The 6,718-nt window shown below is 48.2% G+C and overlaps 1 pseudogene; it reads left to right on the top strand.

The window, feature by feature from the left end:
* The first annotated feature begins 3,207 nt into the window (after positions 1-3,207).
* On the top strand, positions 3,208-6,294 carry LOC102501616 (26S proteasome regulatory subunit 4 pseudogene; annotated as a pseudogene).
* The last annotated feature ends 424 nt before the right edge of the window (positions 6,295-6,718 follow it).

Raw genomic sequence — 6,718 nt, 5'->3', positions numbered from 1 at the left:
CAGCCCAAGCCCTCCAGGGCCAGACCTGGAGGAAGAGTGGGTCTCCGCAGGGTCTGAGACTAAGCAGAAGCTGTCCCCAGGACCCTCCTCCACACAGAATCCCTGCAGTGTGGCGACCCCTGTGCCAGCCCCTCTGGAACCCAGGCAGTTTATGTCGGAATCTGTGCTCCCAGCCATGGTCCGTCCCTTATCCATCCCCCACTTTCCCTTCTGACCTCCAGCCAGCAATCTGGCATTCAGGAAAACAGGACAATATGGCGGCCAGAGAGAGGGCAAATCAAGAAGTATCAACAGCTAAGTTCTCCCCCTCAGCTCTGCTGTGTGTCTGAGACCATTTTGTTCCCCTCTTGGGCCCCATGTAGATAGAGATAGATTTAGATTTTTTGCCATAGAGCATGTATGTTCACCAGAGAGAGACGAGAAAGAGAGTAATCACACCCGCCCCTCCAGCAGGGAAGGCCACGACACAATCTCTTCATTCTCCTTTCAGAGATTTTGGGCATATGCACTGCATGTTCTTCACCAGCCCCCAGGATTCAAACCACACAGAGTCGGCTACGTGTGATCCAGTGCCTCAACCACCATGCCACCTTCTAGCCCATTCTCTACATATTTAAAAAATCAGGCTAGCTGACCTCTAAGAACCTTCCCATAGTGAGAAACTGAACCAAAGTCTTGTCTCAAGGAGGCCCAAAAGACCTGACATCTCCAGTACTGTAAAAGCAACACAAAGTGTTAGAAGTGCTGAGGGCATGGTGCCAAGGAGCTTGCAGACACAGCCCCTGCTCTTGGGCACACCCAGTGTGCTCTCTGAGTCCCTTTTAGGGAGCATTCCTAAAAGTACCCCCAGAAACCTTGGTTTATATCCCAAGAAAGCTGAGTAGTCTTCCACCGAGGCACACTACTGTCCAGAATAAAATCAGGTCTCTACGTGTAAAGGAAAAGAGAATAGATATTGGGTAGACAAGTGTATCAGTCAGCTATTGCCACGATAATGCCGCATAACAGCAGTCTCTCTTTTTGGCTTCACTGATCATGCATAGACTTTCATAACTTTTCCTAAGATAAAATATACTAGTGAGGAAGAGGCTCCTCAGCAATGAATGAAGCCACTAAAGTGAAAGGGACACACAGGAGAGAGGCTGAGCGTGTTACGTGGTTGAATCTAGAATATCGGATCTTCCCGAGAGTATAGCTTCCAGAACTCCACTTTTTCCCTTCTTCAGGTCACTGCTGACTTGCTCTGAAAGGAGAATCCTTTTCCTGCTCCTGATAAAATGAATAGCTGTTGAGGGTGGGGATAGGTGTGGGAGTAAAGTCTCATTCCCCAGAAGTCTCAGGAGGATGTTGGCAGCACCAGTTAGCTCTCTTCCCTAAGAATGGGAAAGAACTCCCACAGGTGTTCTGTGTGACTGGAGGCGAGTGATTGCCCCTCAGCGCACCTATCCTCCGAATGGAAGTAAAACCTGCCCCCACCCTCTCTCAGGATAGAAGGCAGTAACCAACAATCCAAGTCTTGGTGGCTTAAAACACCAAAGGTTTGCTTCTTCCTCCTTCACATTTGCGTGTACCACTCATCGGTCGGCCTGGCAGTAGGTGGGTGTCCATGAACATGGCTGCACTGGTAAGAGGAGGAAAAGGAGAGGAGGCAGAGCAGGCACTGGCTTCAAAGCTTCCACTGGGAGTGATGCAAGACACTCCATTGACTGAAGCCCATCACATGACCACAATGAGTTTCAAAGGGCCAGAGAAGAGCAATCTACTCTGTGCCTGGGAGGTGGGAGGTGGGACTTTTGGGGTGTAGCACACCAGTCCACCAATCCTAACCCCACTTCCACTGCAGAGGGTTTTCGTGAGCATCAAATGAAGCCATGCATATGAGAGGAAGTGCATTCCTTTAGCACCTGCTCTGTGATGGGCAGGGGTGGGGCAGGGAGCGGCCTTAAGGGCAACAAACATGGGGCCAGCAGGTGGTATGTTGGTTAGTCTCTGAACTCCCACATGGCTGACCATGGTTCAAGTCCCAAACCTGGTGGCTCTATTTCTCCCTTTCCCTCTCTTTCTCTGTCTCTGATCAAACTGGAAAATAATAATAATAACACATAAAAATTATTTTTCAAAAAGCAACAAACACATGAGGGATCATCAAAAGATTCCTGGAAATTGTGCATCATGAATAAGTGATGCTTGCATTTTATTTATTTATTAATTTATCAATTTTTATAGTTTTGCTCACTGGAGAGAGACAGAGAGAAAGGGAAAGTGAGAAGTCACCCCCTGAGGACATGGCCACGCTGCAATCCCTTCTCCATTCTCCTCTCAGGATTTGGAGCAGACATGCGCAGACACTTTCCCAGTGTGCTTTTCAAGCTGCATGGGGTTTGAAACTGCAGTTAGCCATGTAGGACCCAGACCCTTCACCACCACACCACCTGCTGGCCCTCTTTTTTTTTTTTTTGCACCAAAACCAACTGGTACTTTATTTCCTTTTTTCCACACACGTTTCAAGGTTCCATCATATATGGACTCTGCTCTGAGGGACAGAGAACACCATTTACTTAGCTCATACGATGGGCCCGGGCACAAGCATTTTGTCATCATCCTGATGGCGCTATGACATAACGACCATGTGAGGTGGACATTAACCTGCAGGAAGGAAATCAAGGCTGGGAAGGTTAAAGCCACTTGCCCAAGCTCACACAACAGTCAGTGGTGGAGACTCAGCCCTCCAGAAGAACGCAACCGTGGCACGTGTTCATACTGCAGTGCTGAGAGTGGAGCAGGGGTCCAGGAAGAGGGCGGTTACTCGAGAGCCTTTCCCTGTGGGAATCAGGCAGGGCCTCCTTCTGCTATCAGGCTCACACTGGACAGCCTACTCAGGGTCAGAGATCATCCTCGTCTGGGGATGAGACCAGCCACGCCACCCACAGACACATACCCTGTCCACCCCAAATGCAAACCACATTCATTCACCCAGAGATGGGGTGTTGGTTAGATAGATGAGCTTGCACGAGAGAGACGCCAACATTCATGCACCAGGGGTTCCACCTCCACAGCGTTAGCTGACCCTCCCAGTATCCTAACGGTGATCCCATTGTACACTGTGGAAATGGACAGGGCATAAGTACCAGGCTCCGAGCCCCTTGCAGAAGTTAGAGAAGTGGAGATCCAAATGCCGATCCTACTGATCCAAGAGGCCCTCCCATCATGCCGGGCTGCCTTCCTGAAGTGGAGGTAGGACATTGTGGGACCCCAAAGGGCCCAAAGCTGTTGTCACAACAATGTTGTGTAACAAACTACCTCAAAACTCAGTGGCTTAGAACAAGTAATATGTCTCATATCCACAGGTTTGTGGGTTGATTATGATCTGGCTCATCTAGGCTTGGATGGTGTGGCAGGCAGAACTCTACAATGTCCCCCTAAGACTCATGCCTCTTGGTGTACACACCCCATACAGTTCCCCTGGCTTGAGTGTGGGTAGAATTCATGAATATGATGGGCTAGTCATCAGCCCTGCATGTTCTGCTATCTGGCAAAGGTGAAAGGCAGCCACCATCGTGAATATGTATGTTACATAAGATTCCATCACAGCAGACTGGATGGAGACTCTGATGGAAAGCCAGTAAAACAATACACAACATACTAAGCTGCTATGTTGTGAGATGTCCATGTGGCTAGGATGTGCGGGTGTCCTCTAGCAGCTGAGAGTGAAGCAACTCTTGCCTAACATCTAGCAAGAAATTGGGGACCTCAGTCCTACAGCTCTAAGAAACTGACCTTGGCTAACAACCCAAAGGAGCTTAGAAACCTCTTCTTCCCCAGTCGAGCTTTCAGATGAGATTGCAGCTCCCACTCACCCCTTGATTTCAGCCTGCTGAGATCCTCAGCAAAGGACCCAACTATGCTATGCTCAGACTTCCAACCAAAAGAAACTATGAGATAATAAATGGGTTTGTTTCTGTTTTGTATTAGATTTAGCCATAGGGTGTGTGTACTCTTGAGAGAGAGAGAAAGGGAGAAATCTCCCCCCGAATGGGGAGATTGCCTGGGTCCAGGACTTGTGGGATCCTGTGCCTTAACCACTATGCCATCTGGCTGGCCCAGATGTTGTTTTAATCCACCAGATTTATGGCAATGTGTCATGCCACAATAGCCCACTAATACAGATGGACAGCTTGGCCCCATGCTGCAGGTCTGACATGTTTGTTCTGGGAGCCCATGAAGAAGGCACTACTGGGCTCTGATTACAAATCACTAGAATTCAAAGGGCATTATGGAGGTCACATTTCAATATCTACTGCAAACTGCTTCTCTTTTCAGATCCACTGACCTCTCATGGTCCAGGCAGAGCTCACGGTCAACCTCAAAGTCAACAGATAGGGAAGTACATCCCATCCTTCCCAAGGCATGGAATGAATGTCTAATAAGACAGTGAAGAATTGGGACTAATTACTCTGAACATCAATACACACACATGCACACCCATCTGGTTCTACCTCCTCTACTTTCATAGGTACCCAGCTGACCAATAAGCAGTTACCTACAGGGTGGGTTTGAAGTCCATGAAGCACCCTTCCCTGACTCTGCCAAATTGGTCTATGGAGAAAAGTAGGACTTTGGAGAAGTCAGGATGAGTGTCAGAGTACCCGGATGAGTACCAGGAGGAGGTGTCTGATTATCAGGAGCAGCTCTGAACATTTGCAGGTCAGCAGGAGCAGTCGCAGGCAGAAGGGCTTAGGTGAGAGTTGGAGAGGAGTGGCTGGTTTCTCTGGGACCTGGTACTGGGCCACGCTCGCCTGATCCTGCAGAGCTCTCCCTCCTTTTGTGAAGCCAAGGTTGAGTCCAGTTCTTCAGCTGTCCATGCTATGAGGATGACCATTTCCAGGCACTATACATACATGATTTGCAGACCGTTTTAAAAGAAGGGACTTCAGGTGGATGCACTTCCAGCAGCAGCGGCTAGAGCAGCTGGAGCAAGATGGGTCAGTCAGAGTGGCGATCATGGTCCTGGAGGTGGCAAGAAGGATGACAAGGACAAGAAAAAGAAGTATGAACCTCCTGTCCCAACTAGAGTGGGGGAAAAAAAGAAGAAAACTAAGGGACCAGATGCTGCCAGCAAACTGCCACTGGTGACACCTCACACACAATGCAGGTTAAAAGGATTGAAACTAGAGAGAATTAGACTACCTTCTCATGGAAGAATTCATTAGAAATCAGGAACAGATGAAACCATTAGAAGAAAAGCAAGAGGAGGAAAGATGAAAGGTGGATGATCTGAGGGGGACCCCAATGCCGGTAGGAACCTTGGAAGAGATCGTTGATGACAATCATGCCATCGTGTCTACATCTGTGGGCTCAGAACGCTATGTCAGCACTCTTTCATTTGTAGACAAGGATCTGTTGGAACCAGGCTGCTCGGTCCTGCTCAACCACAAGGTGCATGCAGTGATAGGGGTGCTGATGGATGACACGGATCCCTTGGTCACAGTGATGAAGGTGGAAAAGGCCTCGCAGGAGACCTATGCTGATATTGGGGGGTTGGACAACCAAATCCAGGAGATTAAGGACTCTGTGCAGCTTCCTCTCACCCATCCTGAATATTATGAAGAGATGGGTATAAAGCCCCCCAAGGGGGTCATTCTCTATGGTCCCCTGGCACAGGAAAAACCTTGTTAGCCAAAGCAGTTGCAAATGAAACTTCAGCCACTTTCTTGAGAGCTGTTGGCTCTGAACTTACTCAGAAGCACCTGGGTGATGGGCCTAAACTTGTACAGGAACTCTTCCGAGTTGCTGAAGAGCATGCACCATCCATTGTGTCTATTGATGAAATCGATGCCATTGGGACCAAAAGATATGACTCAAATTCTGTGGTGAAAGAGAAATTCAGCAAACAATGTTGGAACTGTTGAACCAGCTGGATGGATTTGATTCCAGGGGAGATGTGAAAGTTATTATGGCCACAAACAGAATAGAGACTTGGATCCAGCGCTTACTAGACCAGGCCGCATCGACAGGAAGCTTGAGTTTCCCTTGCCCGATAAAAAGACCGAGAAGCGCATATTTCAGCTTCCCACAAGCAGGATGACGCTGGCCGATGATGTAACCCTGGACAACCTGATCTTGGCTAAGGATGACCTGTCTGGTGCCGCCATCAAGGCAATTTGTACAGAAGCTGGTCTGACGGCCTTGAGAGTGTACGGAGAATGAAAGTAACAAGTGAAGACTTCAAAAAAATCTAAAGAAAATGTTCTTTATAAGAAACAAGAAGGCACCCCTGAGGGGCTCTATCTCTAGTGAACCACCATCGCTTCAGGAAAGTGGTTGGCAGTTTCCTGAGGTGGGGAACAAGGTTGGGAACGTGCCCAGAATCCATGTTCCAACTGATTTTTCCTACAAACCTCCCATGTGTCTGCTGAAGTGTGATGTGGAGGGTGCCCACTGGGCAGCCTTCATCTCCTGGTCAGTGTGTGGCACTCTGCTTCCCAATAAAGTGTGCGCTTTCACAAAATAAATAGATAAGTAAATAAATAAATAAATAAATAAACAAAAAGACTTCACAGTCAGACAACCTGTGTTCCAATCCTGATGTCACCACTGGATAATCTTGTGCAAGTGGTTTAAGCTTCTCTGAGAATTGTTTCCTCGTTATTTATAAAACTGGCATAATGATGGCCCCAACCTCCAAGGTGGTTGTAAGGGTTAAGTTCATAGAATGAAG

Source organism: Tupaia chinensis, unplaced genomic scaffold (assembly GCF_000334495.1).
Source record: "Tupaia chinensis unplaced genomic scaffold, TupChi_1.0 Scaffold000146_1, whole genome shotgun sequence".
NCBI classification, from domain to species: Eukaryota; Metazoa; Chordata; class Mammalia; order Scandentia; family Tupaiidae; genus Tupaia; species Tupaia belangeri.
This window is presented reverse-complemented; position numbering and strand designations above follow the sequence as displayed.